A 21,642-nucleotide genomic window follows, 5' to 3' on the forward strand; every position below is an offset into this window, starting at 1 on the left:
GATGGAATTAGAGTATACTATGAAAGGAAAGGTCTCACCCGAGTAAAGTAATGAAGCTGAAGGGTTGTCATTCCACACGTGAAGTCTCTGGACACAGTCTGAAGTGAAGCATGTTGAGGTGGCCATTGTTTCGTTGATTAGGTTGTGATCGTCAGATGCAATATTATTTGATATGGATTGGGAGAGGCATACGGGAAATGGTCCCTATCCAAGGGTTCCAAGACTGGGGGAGGTAGAGGCTCTATAGTGGAGATGTGAGGTTCCTGCTGTCTTAGGGTTCAAAAAGATAATCAATAGTTAATGTTATCATCACTTTATTTGGTAATTGGGTTAACTTTTCAAATTCCTTTTGTTTAGGGTTTGCTGTACAGTACCCAGTATCTTATTTATAGCTGTGCTATTGTTTGCTTCTGATCTACTTGTTCTAGGCTTTTGAGAGAGTCCGCATATCAAATACACGGCCTACATATTAAAAATATTCAGTCTGTGTTGGGGGAGGGGGTGCGCTTTGGGGATAATAATTTAAAAGAAAAATTTTTTCCCTTTCCTTGTGCTCTATTTTTTAAACCAAGTTAAGTTATAGTCATCTCCTTCTTGTCACCGCTAGGACCCCTTATTGAGTGGCCTACTAAGGGCAGAAAATCCTATTGTTTCCCATCGATGTGTTCAGAGCTCAAGCCACTAGCAGCTTCTCTGTCCGCCATCTTCAGGGACCCCCCGGTGGTTTTTTTTTTTGTTTTTTTTTTGTTATAAGGTAACTTTTACCTATGGAACATATGATTCCAATAGTTCTCCAGAGTGTTTGTTGTACATAAATCATTTGCTAAGATGGCATAAATTTTGTAAATAGAACTTTCTTGTTTCCTTGTGAGTATTCCCTTTATACTATTACATGTGCAAAAGCAGATCTCTCTAGAAGTGTATACTGACTTGAAAATAACTATTTTACTGTTGGGAAATCATGCTTTCTTTTAGTAAAGCAAAGCTAAGAAGTGACAATTTTTAGAAATTACTTTCCTACTGACTCTTAATCCAAACTATGAATGTAGGTGCTACTTAGAATACACTGAATTTCTTTTGTTTTTCTTTTTACCAGAACACTGTTCAGTTCTGGCTTATGGTGGTGTGGGGGATTCAACCTGGGACATTGGAGTCTCAGGCATGAGAGTCTGTTTGCATAACCATTAATGCTATCTACCCTCTGCCCAATACACTGCATTTATATGAATGAGATTTTTAGTGCTTAATTAGAAAATAATTTTAAGCATTCATTTCCTTTATCAATTGACTTCTTTAAAAGGCTAATAAAAGATATATATATATATATATATATATATATATATATATATATATATATATATATACATACATACATGAGTGGGGCTAAAAGAATAGCTTTTGTCCTCAATCCTTGTCTTTTCCCCTCACAGAAACAATATAGCAAATGGAATCACCTTTTAGCTATGCATCACCTAAATTGAAGGAGCTCATTACTTTACCTATATGTAAAATCTGAAAAATGTTTAGGAGAGACATGCCTATAATCTCTCAGAGAAGTAATAGGTGATATTTGTATAGATGAATATTTGCATTCTCCAGACCAGGCTGTCATTTACTGTATAATAGAGCCTAAATAATGCAAAAAAAAAAAAAGATAAAAATAAAAGCAGGTAGGAAAATGCCCGACAGTCTATTTAGTATGTTACATAGTAAGGTCTGCAAATATAATAGCTATTTCTGAAGTTTTGGGTTTAGAGGCGTTTTTATTAAGATTTAATATTTATTTACAAAATTAAGAGATAACAGGGTATAATTCCACACTGTTCCTACCACCAGAGTTCTGTGTAACCATTCCCTCCATTGGAAACTACACTAGTTCTCCCAAAGTCATAGATAAGGGTTAACTATTATTTGTTTAACTATCTGTATTTATCTATATTTGCCCTTTTACCCTTGTGGTCTTGCATTCTATTCTTTTTTTAAATTATTGACTCTAACTTATTTATTATTGGATAGAGACAGAGAGAAATTAAGAGGAATGGGGAAGATAGAGATGGAGAGGGTGAGAGAGACACCTGCAGCCCTGCTTCATCATAGTTTCTTCCCTGCAGGTAGGGGGGCAAGAGCTTGAACCTGGGTCCTTCTGTACTGTAATGTATGCACTTAACCAGGCCCATCACGATGGCCCTTATTAATGATTCAATATTGATTTACAATATTGAATCATTAATAAGGGCCATTTACAATGGCCCTATGCACCATCACCTGGCCCTTATTAATGATTCAATATTGATTTACAAAATTACATGTCAACAGGGGTACAATTCCACACTGTTCCCACCACCAGAGTTCTGAATCCCTAATCCCTCCAATACAGTCCATGCCAGTGCCCCAAGGCGGCAGACATGAATTAACTATCATCTCTGCAACTATCTGTCTACATTTGTGTATAATTGCCTCCTTTATCTTCTAGGTCTAGTCCTCTCTTTCCCTCCAAGCTATATGCAACTCCATTACTACATCCAAATATCTCTCCCCTGATAGAGCTGAAGTTCTGAGCCCTCTCCCCATCCTCCTCTTCCTCCTCCTATCACGTTTCTCTCACTGGGAGTATGGATGAAAATTGTTTGGGTGGTACAGATGGTAGTTGTTCTGACTTCTATAATTGCTTCTCCACTGGACTTGGGCGTTGGCAGGTTGATCTATAACCCCAGCCTACTTTTATATTTCCCTGGTGTGGTAGCATTCTAGAGAGGTGAGGTTCCGGGACACATTGAGAACTTCTTCACAGAAAAGTCAGGATGGAATCATGGTAGCATCTGCAACGTGATGTCTGGAAGATGGCAGGGCATAAAGTAAGACAAAAAGGCTAATGAACAGGAACTAAAAAGTAGGATTAGAGCAGATGAGATTAGGAGTTTTAGGGTGGAAGAAAGCTAAAAAGTCCATTTTATGCATGTTTCTAGGGGCCCATACCTATGGTAGTTTTGCTTGAGTTTGATAGCTAGAATGAAGTTGGATATAAGCATCATCTGAGAAAATGGCGTCAGAGTAGAGAAAAGGGCTAGAAGGTTGGATTAAGGCAGTAAATGGCTCCCATTCTTGAAAAACAAAATTCTGTGGATAGAAATAACTGTTTACCTCCAACCTCTCAAACCAGGGCATATATATACTACCAGAGCCTGTGTAGCTGCTGAGTGAGTCCCTATTGGTCTGAGCTCGCAGTTCATGGTCACAGCTGGGACATCATAGTATACTTGTTACTGCTTCCGAATGTTTTTTTTCCAGTTCATGTGTTTCTCTTCTCTATATTACTGAGATCATAACAACCACAGTCACAGCCAGGTCCATACATTCTGTCCAAAAAGGCACAGTATAGTCTTGCTTAACTGTTGAGTAGCACTCCATTGAGTGTATTTATAGGACTCAACTTAGTGATTTTTTTACTACACCTTTAAAGGCTGTTTCTCTCTAAATCTGTGTAAGTGTTCTTCATAGGTTTTTGGTTTGCTTGTTCTTCTGATATTTTAAACATTTTTAGTTAGGAAAGTGAAAGGTTACACACTAGGCAATTATATGAGCCATTTTGGCAAAGATTTCTGACCCCAGTTGAAACTGATATGAATTTTTATTTACTTCTAAGGTCCCATCTTCACTACCTTTCTGAGTTACACCTGTACAACTTCTGGGTGTCTTTCCTTTTTTCCTCTTCCCTCTCAGGAAAGGGAAACAGAACCTATCTTTCTCAGGTGATTTTCAGATGCTCTTTCCTCTTTATGAACAAGCAAAAGTAAAGATTCCATGTCACCACAATTCTGGGTCACAGTAAAGCTGGGGTTCAGAGATATCTCATCACCTTTGCCTAACATTTCCCTATCTAATATTATGGACCAAAATATTTTCCTAATATTTATTTATTCCCTTATGTTGCCCTTGTTGTTTTTATTGTTATTATTGTTGTTGTTGTTGGATAGGACAGAGAGAAATGGAGAGAGGAGGGGAAGACAGATAAGGGGAGAGAAAGACACCTGCAGACCTACTTCACCGCCTATGAAGCAACTCCACTAAAGGTGGGGAGCTGGGGGCTCGAACTGGGATCCTTATGCTGGTCCTTTCGCTTTGTGCCACCTGCCTTTAACCTGCCCAAAATTCTCTTTAAGAAGGAGTTCTGGCTTCTGTAATTATGTCTATACTGGACATGGGAGTAATGGAAAGTTACTGAAAATCCAAAGGAGACCATCACAGATGATAAAGGAATAATTTAGGAAAGATAGAGACATCATTATATTTGTTTATTACTTTTTCAAAAAGTAACTGTTTTGGGAGTCGGGTTGTAGATCAGCGGGTTAAGCGCAGGTGCACAAAGCACAAGGTAAGCATAAGGATCCCGGTTCGGGCCCCCGGCTCCCCACCTGCAGGGGAGTCGCTTCACAAGCGGTGAAGCAGGTCTGCAGGTGTCTATCTTTCTCCCCCTCTCTGTCTTCCCCTCCTCTCTCCATTTCTCTCTGTCCTATCTAACAATGACAACATCAATAACAATAATAACCAAAACAACAATGAAGGACAACCAAAGAGAAAATAAATAAATAAAATATTAACAAAAAGAAAATAACTGTGTTAAATTTAGTTCAAGAGATATTAGAATCCCAACTCTTCACTCTTTTATGAGAATGAGCAACAGGGCAAGAAAACAAGCTGGCATCAAAAATAAGACAAAAGCAAGTGGGATGATAATTTAGAATCAATGAAGTTTAGTTTTAAGTCCTAGAATATTACCTGATAATTGCCAAGTTGCTCATTTCATAGTGCTTCTTCTTCTTCTAGTGTTTGCCCTTCTTCCATAGCCAGTCAACAGCATCAGGTTGAGCCTGATGTCTGCTTGTTGCTGGCTTTGAAAGTGACTGGGACCCATGTGGATTCAGTTGGCTAGGAAGGATCGTCAGTTTCCCCAATAAATGGGTACTCACGGGATGCACCACGAGAAGGTCGATATAGTGCTAATTAATACTCATACATTAGGAAACACTAGAAGTTCAGAAATATAAGGGCAAACAAGTTGAGTTTATGGGCTTATAGAGGTAAAGTTTCCTCAAAAAGTTTTGATAAAGATATTCTTTTTTTTTTTTAATATTTATTTATTCTCTTTTGTTGCCCTTGTTGTTTTATTGTTGTAGTTATTAATGTCATTGCTGTTGGATAGGACAGAGAGAAATGGAGAGAGGAGGGGAAGACAGAGAGGGGGAGAAAAAGATAGACACCTGCAGACCTGCTTCACCGCCTGTGAAGCGACTCCCCTGCAGGTGGGGAGCCGGGGGCTTGAACCGGGATACCTGCGCTAGTCCTTGTGCTTTGCGCCACCTGCGCTTAACCCGCTGTGCTACCACCCGGCTCCCTTTGATAAAGATATTCTAACAACAAAAGACACAAAGAATATCACTTACTGTGTGTTGATTTAGTTATTGTTTATGAAGTACCTATTATATGTCAAAGACTATCATGAAATGGATTAGTGATAAGCAAGATTAAAATTTGCCTAGAAATCATTGAGCTCAAATTCAACCTACCAGAGAAACTGTATCCTTAATACAATTCTCAAAATAGTTGTCCAAGCTCACTGTGTGTTTTCTTTTATTATTGTTGTTTTCTTTACAAGGTACACTTTTAAAACAAATCTATACTTTTTTTATAAGATATAAAAACATTTTCCCATATACCCAGAAGTCATAATCATTCTTTACTAGTCCTTTTAATATTTCTTGCCCATTGAATCCTGCATGATTGTTGAAGAAATTATCCAAAAACTGTTGGAAATCAGGAGAGAGAGCAAAAAATGTAAGGAAAGAAAGTGGACCAAGAAAACAACAAAGTGTAAGCATCTGTTATGGACTGAAAATTTAGATTGACTACAAATTCATATGCTATGATCCTATTCTATATATAATTGATAATTTTGGGAGCTGGGCCATTTGAAATGTGCATAAGTGCTGAGGATAGGCCTCTCTGAATGTAAACTGTTCTCTTGTAAAATAGATGTGAGAGGACTCTTGCACCCTTCCTGTCATTTAAAGATATCTTTTTAAAAATATTTTTTATTTCCTTTTGTTGCCCTTGTTGTTTTATTATTATAGCTATTGTTGTTGCCGTTGTTGTTGGATAGTACAGAGAGATGTGGAGAGAGGACGGGAAGACAGAGAGGGGGAGATAAAGACACCTGCAGACCTGCTTCACCGCTTGTGAAGTGACTCCCCTGCAGGTTGGGAGCTGGGGCTCGAACCAGGATGCTTATGCCGGTCCTTGTGCTTTGTGCCACGTGTGCTTAACCCGCTGTGCTACGGCCAGACTCCCCTAAAGATATCTTTAAAGATAGCCAAAGTATGTCCATCTATGGTCTAAAAAGAAATCTGGGTTTCATCATGCACTGAATCTGTCTTTATCTTGATCTTATACTTTTCAGTATCCACATTTATGAGAAACAAGTGCTTTTTGTTTTAGCCAATCTGTCTTATGACAGGTTTTTTTGTTTGTTTTTATGGCAATCAAGACAAAAACATTGTCCATGAGAGAAAAGTGCTTTATATCCTGTGTCTTCGGGGTATTTCATCCCTTCTCTTAGATTTCTTACAGGTGAAGTATATATGTATAGATTAAGTATATGTCGTTTGTAAATCTGTACCGTTTTTATTAATGTTACCTATGAATGCAATACCTGCTATGAAAAGAGTTAGAAAAAAATAAGTTCTCTGATTGAAGGATAATACCTGGCCTCCCTTCTCAAATTTAAATCATGACAACACTTCACAGAGTTTGTATTTTTTGAAGAACAAAACACTCTTAAGGAAATGATGTCCTGGTCCATGTCCAAAAGAGCCTCCTACATGGATTTTTCATTCGTTCTTTTTTTTTTTTTCCTCCAGGGTTATTGCTGGGCTCTGTGCCTGCACCAGGAATCTACTGCTCCTGGAGGCCATTTTCCCCCTTTTTGTTTCCCTAGTTGTTGCAGCCTTGTTTCAGTTATTATTGCCATTGTTGACATTGCTTTGTTGTTGGATAGGACAGAGAGAAATGGAGAGAGGAGTGGAAGACAGAGAGACAGGGAGAGAAAGATAGACACCTGCAGACCTGCTTCATCGCCCGTGAAGCAACTCCCCTGCAGGTGGTGAGCCGGGGGCTCAAACCGGGATCCTTACGCCGGTCCCTGCGCTTTGCACCACGTGCGCTTAACCCACTGCGTCACTGCCCGACCCCCTTGTTATTTATTTTTAAATTTATTTATAAAAAGGAAACACTGACAAAACCATAGGATAAGAGTGGTACAACTCCACAAAATTCCCACCACCAGAAATCCATATCCCATCCCCTCCCCTGATAGCTTTCTTATTCTTTAACACTCTGGGAATATGGACCTGAGGTCATTGTGGGATGCAGAAGGTGAAAGGTCTGGCTTCTGTAATTGCTTCCCTGTTGAACATGGGCCTTGACAGGTGGATCCATACTTCTAGCCTGCCTCTCTCTTTCCCTAGTGGGGTGGGGTTCTGGGGAATTGGACCTCCAGGACACATTGGTGTGGTTGTTTGTCCAGGGAAGTCTAGTTGGCATCATGCTAGCATCTGGAACCTGGTGGCTGAAAAGAGAGTTAACATATAAAGCCAAACAAGTTGTTGACTAATCATGATCTAAAGGCTGGAGTAATGCAGATGAAGAGTTGGGAGGATGGGGTCTCCATTCTATAGATAGGTAGTAGGCATATTCACACTAGTGCCAAATGTGGGTGAATAGTGAAGACATGATACTGTACCTGAATGCAAGCAAATAAAGAAAGGTAGCGTGGAACTTGTTGACTGAAGTCTCCTGAGGAATAGTTATGGTTCCACTATTAGAAAAGGTGTATTCTATCAGACTCATCTTTTCCCTCTTTTCTCCACCCTTGGAGGGGAGAAAATGAAGGGATGGAATGGATCAACCTTCATATTCTTGAAAAATGAGATGACAGTGAGATAGAAAATGAAGTGGGGAGCTGTAGGAGGAAGGGAATACCATACATAATAAGATTCAATACATTGCATTAGAGATTTAGAAAAGATCAGATTCAGAAATCATTTTTTTCATGTCCTTTCCATACTAGTTTCTGTGGTTATGTGTAAAGGCCTTTCATTATTACTCATGTCATCAGCACACTGCTCTATCACTGCCTCCAACTGCTTCTTCAGTTTTACTCAAGCAGCAAATCACACTACCAAACATGAAAGATGGTAAACACCTGTGAGGTCATGGTTCCCCTTTCTCCTAAGGGGTGAATTTCCTTCGGTATTTTATCAAAGAAATTTTCTGCATTCCCACACTGATGTGCACAAAGGACTGCCCAAATGCTCCTGTCTTGATGGTTGTCTCTGCACAGAAACAAGTTTTAAATGCACTAGGGTGAACCAGTTTTGCTAAATGTTTTATAACGTGTCAGGAAACCTTTATCAAACATTTAATCCAAAACCTGGCTTTGAACCAGGGAGACATACAGTTCTGTAGTTATTTTTTAACCTTCTTTTGCTAATCACTGATAAAAAGCTTAATTCTTTTTTTTATTTAAGAAAGGATTAATTAACAAAACCATAGGGTAGGAGGGGTACATCTCCACACAATTCCCACCACCCAATCTCTATATCCCACCCCCTCCCCTGATAGCTTTCCCATTCTCTATCCCTCTGGGAGCATGGACCCAGGGTCATTGTGGGTTGCAGAAGGTAGAAGGTCTGGCTTCTGTAATTGCTTCCCCGCTGAACTTGGGCTTTGACTGGTCAGTCCATACTCCCAGTCTGCCTCTCTGTTTCCCTAGTAGGGTGTGTCTCTGGGGAAGCTGAGCTCCAGGATACATTGGTGGGGTCTTCAATCCAGGGAAGCCGGGCCAGCCTCTTGATGGCATCTGGAACCTGGTGACTGAAAAGAGAGTTAACATACGAAGCCAAACAAATTGTTGAGCAACCATGGACCCAAAGCTTGTAATAGTGGAGAGGAAGTGTTAGGGAGGTACTCACTGCAAACTCTAGTGTACTTCTGCTTTCAGGTATATATTTTGCAGTAGTTTATGGATACATGGGAACATATGATCTCTGTCACAGAAACTGGTGTATATCTAGCTTTTGGGACTTTGTTAGAAAGTGAACCACCTGAGATGGAATTAGAGTATACTATGAAAGGAAAGGTCTCACCCGAGTAATGAAGCTGAAGGGTTGTCATTCCACATGTGAAGTCTCTGGACACAGTCTGAAGTGAAGCATGTTGAGGTGGCAATCATTGCCTTGGTTAGGTTGTGATCGGCGGATGCAATATTATTTGATATGGATTGGGAGAGGCATACAGGAAAGTGGGACCTATCCAAGCGTTCCAGGACTGGGGAAAGTAGGGGCTCTATAGTGGAGATGTGAGGTTCCTGCTGCCTTAGGGTTCAAAAAGACAATTGATAGTTAATGTTATGATCACATTATTTGGTAATTGGGTTAACTTAGAAAAGTCCTTTTGTTATGGTTTGCTGTACAGTACCCAATATCTAGTATATAGCTGTGCTATGGGATGCTTCTGATCTACTTGGTCTAGGCTTCTGAGAGAGTCCGCAAATCAAATACACAGCCTATATATTGAAAAGACTCAGTCTGTGTTTTAAAAAACTTCAAGATATACAATTAATTTCCCTCTCTCATATTAATTAACTAGTGATTTATATGACTACATTTTACTAGGAGTATACATAAACAGCATTCCCCCCACAAAAGACTGTGACCCATCCCTCCCAGCCACTCCACCCCACCACTGGGCCAGGAAGATGCATGTCTACCCCTCAACACAGGGTTTTTACTTTGGTACCCTACTTACAATTTGGTCAGGTCCTGCTTTTAGTTTCCCTTTCAGATCATCTTAGTCAACATCTGTTGATGAATGGGATCATCCCATGCTCATCTTTATCTTTCTGACTTAGCTCACTTAACATGGTTCCTTCTCGCTCTGTCCAAGATGGGTCAGAGAAGGTGGGTTCATTGTTCTTGATAAGTATTCCATTGTGTATATATATCCAAGCTCTCTCAGCCACTCATCTGTTGTTGGGCACCTGGGTTGCTTCCAGGTTTTAGTTATTATGAATTGTGCGGCTATGAACATAGGCGTACACACCAATTTTTGGTTGGGTGTTATGGAATCTTTGGGGTATATTCCCAGGAGAGGAATTACTTGATCATATGGAAGGTCCATGTCCAGCCTTGTGAGAGTTTTCCAGAGTGCTCTCCACAGAGGCTGGACCAATTTACATTCCCACCAGCAATGCAGAAGGGTTCCTCTGTCCCCACAACCTCTCCAGCATTTGTTGCTGCTGTCCTTTTTGATGTATGCCATTTGTACAGGAGTGAGGTGGTATCTTAGTATTGTCTTAATTTGCATTTCACTGACAATCAGTGAACTAGGGCAGTTTTTCATATGTTTGTTAGCTTTTTGGATCTCCTCTGAGGTGAATGTTTTGTTCATATCCTCTGCCCAATTTTGGATGGTATCATTTGCTTTTTTGGTGCTAAGTTTGCTGAGCTCTTTATTTATTTTGGTGATTAGTTTCTTGTCTGTTGTATGGCATGTGAAGATCTTCTCCCATTCTGTGAGGGGTCTCTTTGTTTAATAGTTTCTTTGGATGTGCAGAATCTTTTCAATTTGTTGTTGTCCCATTGGTTTGTTTCTGCTTTAGTCTTCGTTGCAATTGGGTTTGATTCATCAAAGATGTCCTTGAGGTGTAGGTGGGAAATTGTTTCACCAATGTTTTCCTCTAAGTATTTGATTGTTTCTGGTCTGACATCCTGGTCTTTGATCCCTTTGGAGTTGATTATTGTTTCTGGTGGGATAAAGTGGTTCGATTTCATTCTTCTGCAGGTTACAACCTAGTTTTCCCAGCACCATTTATTGAAGAGAGCCTCCTTTTTCCATTTAATCCTTTGGGCCCCCTTATCAAAGTTTAGATGTCCATGGGTGTGGGGAATTATTTCTGGGCTTTCAATTCTGTTCTACTGGTCTGTGTGCCTATTTTTGGTCCAGTACCATGCTGTTTTGAAGATGATGGCTTTATAATATAGTTTAAGTTGTGGGAGTGTGATGCCTCCATTTCTGTTTCTTTTCCTCAAGATGGTTTTGGCAATTCTAGGTGTTTTCAGGTTCCAGATAAGTGATTGTAGTGTTTGTTCTATTCTCTTAAAGAAGCTTGGTGGAACTTTGATGGGTATTGCATTAAATTTGTATATGGCTCTTGGGAGAATATTCATTTTGATGATATTTATTCTTCCAATCCATGAGCATGGGATATCTTTCCATTTCTTGGTATCAGTTTCTATTTCCTTGAGTAGTGACTCATAGTTTTCAGTATATAAGTCTTTCACTTCTTTGGTCAACTTGATTCCTAGGTATTTGATTGATTTTGCTGAAACAGGAAATGGCAGTGATTTCTGGATGTCTTCTTCTTCAGATTTAGTGTTTGCATAAAGAAATGCCACTGATTTTTGTACATTGATTTTGTAGCCTGATACCTTGCTATATTGCCTAATAAATTCCAGTAGTTTTCTGCTGGATTCTTTAGGTTTTTCTATGTATACTGTCATATCCTCTGCAAAGAGGGAGAGCTTGATTTCTTCCCTTCCAATCTGTATTCCTTTGATTTCTTTCTCTTTCCTGATTGCTATGGCAAGAACTTCCAATACTATGTTGAAGAGTAACGGTGACAGTGGACAGCCCTGTCTAGTCCCTGATCTGAGGGGGAATGCTTTCAGCTTCTGTCCATTGAGTATGATGCTGGCTGTAGGTTTGCTATATATAGACTCCACTATCTTGAGGAATTTCCCATCTATTCCCTTTTTTGTAGAGTTTTGAGCATGAATGGGTGTTGGATTTTGTCAAAGGCTTTCTCTGCATCATTTGAGATAATCATGTGGTTTTTGGCTTTGCTATTATTAATGTGGTGAATGACATTGGTTGACTTATGGATGTTGAACCAGCCTTGCATTCCTGGGATGAATCCCACTTGGTTGTGATGAACAATCTTTTTTATATGCTGCTGTATCCGGTTGGCCAAGATCTTGTTTAATATTTTGGCATCTATGTTCATCAGAGATATTGGTCTGTAGTTTACCTTTTTTTTCTGTCCTTATCAGCTTTTGGTATCAAGGTGATGTTGGCTTCATAGAAGGTGGAAGGGAGTATTCCTGTTTCTTCAATCTTATGGAAAAGCTTAAGAGGTATGGGCACTAACTGTTTCCTGAAAGTTTTGTAGAATTTGTTTGTGAAGCCGTCTGGCCCAGGACTTTTATTGTTGGGGAGATTCTCAATAATGGTTTCAATTTCTTTGTCTGTGATTGGTGCATTTAGATTTTGTAGTTCTTCTTGGTTCAGTTTTGGAAGGGCATATGTTTCTAGGAATTGTTCCATTTCTTCCATATTCTCTAGCTTGGTGGCGTATAGTTCTTCACAGAAGTTTTGCATGATTCGCATGGTGTCCTACATGAAAGCCAAGCACTCAGAGGAAGGAGGAGAAGAGCCCTGGTGCACAATGGTCAAAAAGTTGGTAGTGAGAGTGTCAAGAGCACATGAAAATTTATACTCATGTGTCAACAACTGTACAGTAATCCATTAAGGTCTCCATCAAGGAAAAATTAAATAAACATAGTAAAGACAATACTATCGTTATTTGGAGAACATAGTAAAGACAATACTATCTTTATATTTGAACATAGTAAAGACAATACTATCGTTATTTGGAGACATCTGTTGAAAGTTTGTAAGTAAAAGTTTAATTAATTAGTGACTTCCTAGAAGAATGGTGTAAAAATGTGAAGTGATTTGGAATATTTTAAGGTTTTGTTTTTCAAATACCTATAATTTGTCACTGTGCTCTATTTTGCATGACTTATAAGATCTTAGTGTTAATATTTTTTACTGTGGAGCTATGGAACTAAAATTTATTTTTTATACCTCAGAAACAACTAATTATTACTGTCTAAAATGTGTCATTTTGGTATAGTTAATTTCAAAAAGGAATTACCATATGAATTAATAAACTGACGAAAGCCCCTTTCGTCACAATCACAAAGTTATTCTACTATGTTAAACATAGGTATCCAAATATTTTTTATACTAAGGAAAAACTGATAAAAAACATAGGATAAGAGGGGTACAACTCCACACAGTTCCCACCACCAGAACTCTGTATCCCATCACCTCCCCCTGATAGATAGTGTTCCTCTTTTTTAACACTCTGGAAGTATGGGCCCAATATCCCAAGGTGGAATGTCTGGCTTCTGTAATTACTTCCCTGCTGAACATGGGCATTGGCAGGTCAATCCATACTCCCAGCCTTTCTCTCTCTTTCCCTAGTGGGGTGGGTACTGGGCAAGTGGGGCTCCAGGACACTTTTATTTTTTCTTTTCTTGAGCCTGTCATTTGATATACAGGTGGATCCAACTTATTGTCTAAGGAGATGATGCCATGGCTGGAAAAAGGACCAGAAAGCTGGATCAGGGAAGAGAGTAGCTGTGTTCCTGGGATGCCAGTCTGCACTACCTTCCTTCCAAGCCCTCCCTCCCAAATTCTGCCTAACCCTGCTAAGGCTGTGGGGAGAAAGCAAGGAGCCCAGGCAAAAAGAGTGCATTAAAAAGACACATGTTTAATTTCTAGCAGGAGAGGCCACTGGTTGAAGGTACCAGGTGGCCCCACAGGAGTTTACAGTTTACACTTTATAATCTACAGTTTACATGCTTCTTTAGGGGGTACACAGAGAGTACATGATGGGGAAGGGTGCAGCTTCTTCTCTACTGATGTGGGGTCTGTAGAGTCCTCTGCCAAGTGCCGTCCTCCATGGTGCTGCTCTGGGGCAGGTGGTCGGTGAGAACTGTGGACTGTCTTGCACTGGTGCCGCCATCTTGAAGTGGAGCCTTAAGTCATGATCTGGGGAAGAGCAAGAAGGCCACATTTGGGCAGCCAAGTCTCCTCAGCAATGGGGTTTGGGGGAAGAAGAGGGAAAGTGGGATTGTCAGGCAATGGGGTGAGGACAACTTTATACTAAAGAAGACCCACCCTGGGTGACTAGCTCCTCAGCCAGTGTGCACCCCACTCTCCCTTTACTGTTGGAACCCCAGGTCCAGGTCCCCCACTCCTTTGCACAGCGGAAAATATTCCTTAAAGCTGAGCCCTGCCCACAGCACTCTCTTGCTAGAGCAGCTTCAGACAGCAGGGGAGGAAGCCCATGTGGGACAAGGATCTGAGCAGCCCCCACCTGAGCCCCCCATCAGTTCCCCCATGCTGGACCCCAGGGCTCTGCAGAGGAAGCACCAGGTACAGTGCTTGCTTCTCTGAGTCAGAGTGCTGTGTCCTCAGACAGTATGACACCAGGACATAGTTACCTTCCCGCACCCTCTCAGCTACCTTCCACTATGCCCTGTGACCACACTGAGATGTTTCTAAGAAAACCTGAGATAAAGCCATGCATCCTGTCGTGCGGCAGGTTAAGCACAGGTGGCATGAAGTGAAAGGACTGGCTTAAGGATCCATGTTTGAGCCCACTGGCCCCCACCTGCAGGGGAGTCACTTCACAGGCAGTGAAGCAGGTCTGCAGGTGTCCCTCTTTCTCTCCCCCTCTCTACCTTCTCCTCGTCTCTTCATTTCTCTCTATCCTATCCAATAATGATGACAACATTAATAACTACAACAATCCAAGCACAGACAGCAAAAAGGGAATCAATCAATAAATACGTATGAAAAAGGAAACAGTAGACGAAAGAAATTAATGTCCACCTCATTGTGTGTGGGTTTCAAAGGACTCTGCTGTGCAGGTGAGAGGTCACTATGGGTGCCTTCTGGTGTGTCCCAAGATCAAACCATTGGCTGAGAAGCTCAGACAGAGGCCGGCCAGAGAAGCTTCAGGGACTGAGGTTCCAATAGGCCAGGGAGGAAATCTCAATGTTCAGGTCAAGATGCTGTGAGCACAGCATTTCTCAACTCTGTCCCCAAAGAGGTGGGTGTGGGCAAGGGCTGAGATTCACACATCCCCTTCCAAAGTTCTCAGACGTGGACACATCCCTGGTGCCTGCTCTGTGAGGAACACCCGTGTGTGATCTGGTCTTCATCCTCTCTGGTCTTGTCCAAGGTATTGATGAGAACACAGAGTGAGTAGACCTGCCCAAGGTCACACATACCCTAGACTGGACCTGCACTCCTCACTCTGCAGTGCTGCCTGGTATAGGCCTTGCTGGTTTAAAACACAATGTGCTTGTCAGTTTTAATCAAATAGAGATGGGAATGAAAACTGAAATGAAAAATAGATACCTTCCTGAGAAAACTGTGCAGTCTTCACTTGGCCCATGCTGGCTTCTCCGTGAGCTAATGGGCACCCAGGTGTCCGTGAGTCCAGATATGTGGTGTGGGCTTTCTTCCTCCTGCTGCTGCTGCCTCCCTGCTCCCTATTCTCAACCTGGGTTAAGGAAGGTCATTGGCATGTGTACTCAATCAGGCTCTGTCCTGTGGGTGGGGGGGTTGCACTCCACACCTCTCAGGGCACACACTAACTCTGTGTGGAGCCTCCCAGGTGGGTGCTGGGATGCCTGCATTCAAGCCAGAGGGAAGGGACCTGGGGACAGCTCACTGCACTCACCTGGGTTGTGTTCGCCAGACTAAACTTGTGCCTTTCCCTTTCTGTCTCTGGCCAGGAGCCTCACCTACAAGTGCACAGGTGGTCCCCCAGTCTGTACTGCTCTGAATGGGGCTATGCTTAGGATCTCTGAGTTCCTCTGAGAGCAGTGTTCCCCACTGTGCTGCAACCCTGAGTGGAGCTTGGAAAGCGTTTTCTTGCGCATGTAAATTGGAATGAGTTTACACCTTTAAGTTCAGAGATAATAATGATCAGGGAATGCAGTAGGTACCTTGGTGTTGGCATTCCAGTTCCTCCTTTACTACTTCTGTAAAATGTCTGTGCTGTAGGTTGGCTGGATGGATGGATGCTGGTGATCCCAGATCAGTGGGGAGGCTTCTCTCATCCCCAGTGGCGCTGCCTCACTAGCCTTTCTCACAATGGATTAAGGAAGGTCAAAGGAATGTCTACCAGATGACAACTGTTAACCCCCTTGCTTTTCTTCCCAAAGCTGTCCCAGGGGATGCACATTGTGGGCATATTGGACCAATACCAGGGTAGCAGCCAGACTCAGAAAGGGTGGGCACCTATATTGGGTACAGCCTTAGGCTCCCTCCCACATAAAGAAGGCAGGGAGAAGAGGCCAGGAGCTTCCTCACTGCACTCACTCCTCAGGTGCTCCCTGACTCAACCTCCTCCCTCTCAGGGCCTCCAGGAGCAGGCAGGGTGTTTGGGGCCTCTTCAGTTACTCAGAGGGGTGCAGGGGCTGAACCCCTACAGAATATGGAATCAGTGACAGTTCTTGCTCTGTGTGGGAATCTCTTTGGGTCCCTCCTTTGTGTGGAGGGTTCACACTACCATAGTCGGGTGTCCATTTCTCTCTCCAGGTCTCTGTCGCATGTTGTTATATGCTCCTCTTGATTATGCTCCACTGCCTGCGCTTCTAGGAGACCCTGCTTTAGATACCACTCTTTCACTGACACATGTCCTAAATCCTATGATACCCCTGCCTCAGGCCTGCTTGTGTGGCTGCAGGTTCCTGGTGCAGGGAAATCTCACCGCATCAACAGGAAGGATTATTTCAGTGTGGTAGCATAATGGACACATGGAACTGGGACAGTGGAAGTGTGTCACTAGTGATATTAGGAAGAAACATTAGCAAACATAAATGAGATTTGAATTCTTTCATAACTGTCATCCATCTTCAAATAAATATTTCTCTTAATATGTGAAGGAAAAAGACATCTACAGATCATCACCCTAGCACCTTTAATGTTAGAGATTGAACTTGGAAGCACTTACTTTTTCCTCTCCAGCCTCAGCCAAGTCTTAACCTCCTGGGCAGTAGTTGCCATATTCCCTCATATGTAAGAGAAAGAGAGTCACCTGCATAGGACAGTCTTCATATTAGAGCTAGGAAATGACATGAAACCATTCATTAAATTATGGGAATGAATTTGCAAGTGCAGAGGGTTTTCCCATGTTCTCAAATTAATACAGTGGCTTCTTTAACTCTCTAGAAAGCCTTTCCCATTTACATTTTGACCAACTCTGTTGTTCTTAGTTCCAGAAAGTGAACGACTTTGTTTTTAGTCTCTTCATCGCAGTGTCTGTCTTTCTGTCCTCTCTCTGTTTCCATGAGGCAGGCACTCCTTGTCTATTCATCAGGTGTTACACCAGGACCAGATGAGTCCTTGGCTCTGAGGAATGGCTGCTGTGTGTTCTGACAGGGAGAGATGGGGGTGGCCATGTTGTGGAGTAGGAGGAGACAGAGAGTGAGAGGGTGACTGCAGCTGAGCAGAGAAGACAACTCAGGAGTCTGTGTGAAGGCCATACTCACTGAAAACAAACTTGATCAGAGCTAAGGACCACTTTTCTGGCTATTTCCAGAAATCTCTATGTGAGTTGAGTTAATAAATTAGAAAAATCATGAGGTGCAATAGTTAGGTACCTTCCTGTTGGCATTGTCCAATCTTCATTTCTTTCTGATGCCCTGGCTGTGGTCAAGCACATCTGAAAGCTGTTGACACCAAAGCTGTGGGGAAGCCTCTCTCACCCCTGCAGTTGCTACCTTACTGTTATGTTTGTCACCTGGGATAGAAGACATTCATAGGTGTGTTTACAATATCAGGCTTGATAATCACATGAGGTTCTTTCCCTAGAAGCAGCACCATGGGCTGAGTACTGTGCACACTATTGGTTGGATCCCTGGTGGCACACCACACTCAGCACTGTGCCCACAGCTCATACTCTGGTGTTCCTATTGGGTGCAGCTCTAAGCTTCCTCCCACATGATGAAGGTAGACTGCAGGGACCTGGGGGCTCCTCACTGCACTTGCTCCTCAGCTGCTCCCTGTCTGCACCTCCCTGCACACAGCCCCTCCAGGAGAAGGCAGGGTGTACAGAGCCTCTTTATTCACTCAGGGGGGAGCAGGGGCTGAACCCCACAGCACCCAGGTTTTCACCTTGCAGTGCCAGCTCTTTCTCTGTTGGAGAAGGTTCTCTGGTCCTCTGTTAGTAGGAAGAACTCACTCTATCAGAGTTGGGGATTCACTTCTCTCTTCCGGTCTCTTTCCAAGCTGGTATCTGCTCCTGTGGCCTGCCTTCCACTGCCTATTGTCCTAGTGACCCTCCTTCCAATGCCACTGACCCCGCTGTCAACTGCCCTAAAGCTCATTTTCCTATTGTCCTGCCTGCTGGTACTGCCAGAGGCCCTGGGTTTGTCACCAGTGATATTAGGAAGGAAATAGTAGAAAACACGAATGAAATTTGAATTCCTAAGTTCCTTCCACACATTTTCAAAGATGTATAATTTGTCTTACGTATGAGGGAGAAAAATCTGCCCAGGCCACTGCTCTGGCACATGTGATGTCAAGGATTGAATTTGGGAGCACTTCCTGTTTTCTTCAACTCCATGCAGGACTCCACTTCCTGGCCTCCAGTTTCCATATGCTGTCATTTATAAGAAAAAAAGAGTAACCTGCATATCACAATCCTGCCAGAGCTATGAAATGACATAAAGCTGTGTATTTAACTCAATGTGTGAAAGAAGAAGTGTAAATCCAGAGGAGTTTCTCGTGCTCTCAGATGAATGTAGACCCTTTCTTCACCAGCTAGGAAGGCTTAACTGTCTACACTGGTGTGTTGGACAGCCTGAAGGTGTACAACCTGCTCCTAGTTTATTCATCCCTTTCTGGCATTAGGTCATCTCTCTTTCTCTCTGTCTCTGTCTCTCTGTCTCTCTTTCTCTCAGAGGCAGGCCCTCTTTACTCTTCCTAGGATAAGACCCCAGCTTCATAGGAGTCCTTGTCTCTTAGGAAGGCTTGGATGTATGCTCGCTGATATGCAGATAGGTTGTTGGCTGTGTTGTGAAGGAGAAGGGGTAGAGTGGGTAACTGGACCTTAGTAAAGATGATAATTCATGGGTTTGTACAGCCTTTTCCTGAATAAATCATGTATCCAACACCCTAGGCATGTTCTGCAGAGGTTGCAGCCCTCCTTGTCTCTGCCCAGAATGCTCACCGGCAAAACTCTCTATGGAGTCACTCAGGCTCTCCAGGCTGTTATAGTAGCTTCCATTAAGGGTGATTTAGCACCTGGCAGTGCAGTGTTTCCCACCGGTATTTAATTTGAGCGGAACTAGGGACCATTGTTGGGGCTAATTTTAAGTGGATCTGTGCTTATGTCAATTTTGTTTAGAGACCAAAAAGATCACAAAATGCCATAGCTACCTTCCTGTTGGAATTGTCCAATTTCCTCTCATGCTGACTTTTTCTTGTGCTGAAGGGAACCAGGATGTTGGTGACCTCACAGCTGTGGGGAGGCCTCTCTCCCACCTGCTGGTGTCTCACTGCATAATCCCCTTCTCAGCTGGGATTCAAGAAAGCCATGGGCATGTTTACCAGATCAGTGCTCATAACCTCTATTTTTTTTCCAATAAATGGTACAACTGGCTGAGGTTGTGAGAACATTGCCTTCTGCCCTGGGTGACTTGTCACACTCAGCAGTGGGCCCACAGCTTATCCTCTGGCCACTATTAGTCTGCATGGCTCAAGGCACCCTCCCACATGATGAAGGCAGAGAGAAGGGGCCTCTTGAGGTCCTCAGAGGGGTGTAGGAGCTGAGCCCTCACAGAATATGTGGCCTTCCTGCACTGCAGGCTCTTTCTCTGTGGGGTAAATTCCACTGCACCGTTTTCAGTGTGAAGAACTCACTCTACCAGAGCCAGGTGTCCACTTCTCTCTCCACATCCCTGTGGCAGCTCCTCTCTGCTCTTCTGGCTTGTCCAACAATGCCTGCTCTCTTGGAAGTCCTACTGACAGGTGCCCTTCAGCCCATGTTACCCTGGCCACTGGCCTGCTGGTGTGTTCACAGACCCAGCAAACTCAATGCAGTCAGCATGCAGAATTATTTTACTGTAGGTACCAGAATCAACCCATCTAGTAGGGAGCAGTAGCAGTGTGTCACTAGGGAAGTTAGGAAGGAAATATTAGAAAAGCATAAAAGAGATTTAAATTCTTTAATAGCTGCTAGACATCTTCAAAGATTTATTACTTGTCTAATGTGATGGAGAGAGACCTACACAGACAATCCCTCTGGCACATGTGGTGTCAAGGATTGAACTTGGGAGCACTTACTTTTTGGTCGAACTCCAGCCAAGGCTCCACCTCCTGGGATGCAGTCCCATATTCTGTAATATATAAGAGAAGAAGAGGAACCTGCACATCACAGCAATCTTATCAGTGTTAGGAAGTGATATAAATGCATTCATTTAACTGAATGTGTAATAAGAGTACAAGGGCAAATACAGAGAGGCTCTTAGTTGAACACATACCCATCCCTTCCTCAATGGGAAGCCTTGACCATCTACATTTTGGGAGAAGTGTGAATGGTGACCAGAAACTGTACATCTTTGCTAGTAGTCTCTTCTTAACTGTGCTTCGTATATCTCATCTCTCTCTATTTATCTCTCTTGCTCTCTCTTTCTCTCTCAATCTCTTATCTCTCTACCAAGGACTCTTGAACTCCCTGTGTAGGTTCCAGGACCAGAGTAGGTCCTGGATCAGAAGAAGAGCTGAGTGAGTGTGTACTAATGGGGAGACTGGAGGATTGCTGTGTTGTGAGAATCAATACCTGAGTTAAAATAAAACTCAAGGTTCTATGTGAAAGCTACTCGTGAGTCAGGATCCACCCTGTCAGCTGCATGCTACCCAGAGAACACCCCTCCTGGACTCTGCCCAGGATGCTCATCAGCCAAGTTCCCTGTAGGAGTTGCCCAGGGTCTCCATGAAAACACTGTGTATCTGTGAGTGTCTCTGGACTTCTGAAACTTGCTCATTAGTGCTAACACACTAAAACTGCTAAGGCAAACTTTGTCTGATCTCTCCACCAGTAATCGCTAAAATCAGTCTGTGTAAGGCTGAACTGTCTGAAAGACAAGACAGGTCACTGAGGAGGAGCAGGGAACTGACCTGCATGTAGGCTCTATTTGTTTGGTTTGTGATTCACACTGTACCTGGGCCTCCTCCCACTCAGAATAGAGGGATCAGAGGAGCATCTCCTAGATACTTACTGAGCAGGTTTACGGAGGGTCTCCTGGTCACTCTAATCTGGTGTGTCCCATGCTGCAGATGATGCTCCTGGGGGTGGGGAGGCAGACTGGCCACAGTCACAGGGTACAACTAGCATCAGCCTTGCACCTTAGTCCCTCCATAGCCCCAACTGCTGGTCACACTGCCCTGCAAGTCCGCTGCTCTACAGGTCACTGTGTTCAAGACCAGATGTTGCACCCTGGTCCACACCCCGGGGGGAAGCTGCTGGTGTCTCTCTCCCTATCTATCTCCTCCTGCCTTCAAAGTTGCTATTCCAGGGAAATATATATAAATAGGACCACCAGGATAGTGGGGGTTGTCACTGTGCAGGCATCAAGCCTGGTGGCAAGAAATTAAAGCGTAACATGCAAGTGGATGCCAAGCCCCTACAGGCTTCTGTTGACTATTATCTGTATTAAT

The 21,642-nt window shown here is 42.8% G+C and overlaps 1 long non-coding RNA gene across 1 annotated transcript; it reads right to left on the reverse strand.

Moving 5' to 3' along the window:
- Positions 1-15,394: 15,394 nt before the first annotated feature.
- Positions 15,395-19,488, reverse strand: LOC132540233 (uncharacterized). The gene is made up of 4 exons (XR_009551442.1): positions 19,363-19,488; positions 16,934-17,017; positions 15,656-15,719; positions 15,395-15,475 (listed from the first exon to the last, which is right to left on the reverse strand). It is a non-coding gene; the product is annotated as an uncharacterized LOC132540233 (long non-coding RNA).
- Positions 19,489-21,642: the final 2,154 nt, after the last annotated feature.

The sequence above is a fragment of the Erinaceus europaeus genome, chromosome 9 (genome assembly GCF_950295315.1).
Source record: "Erinaceus europaeus chromosome 9, mEriEur2.1, whole genome shotgun sequence".
In the NCBI taxonomy this organism is placed as follows: domain Eukaryota; kingdom Metazoa; phylum Chordata; class Mammalia; order Eulipotyphla; family Erinaceidae; genus Erinaceus; species Erinaceus europaeus.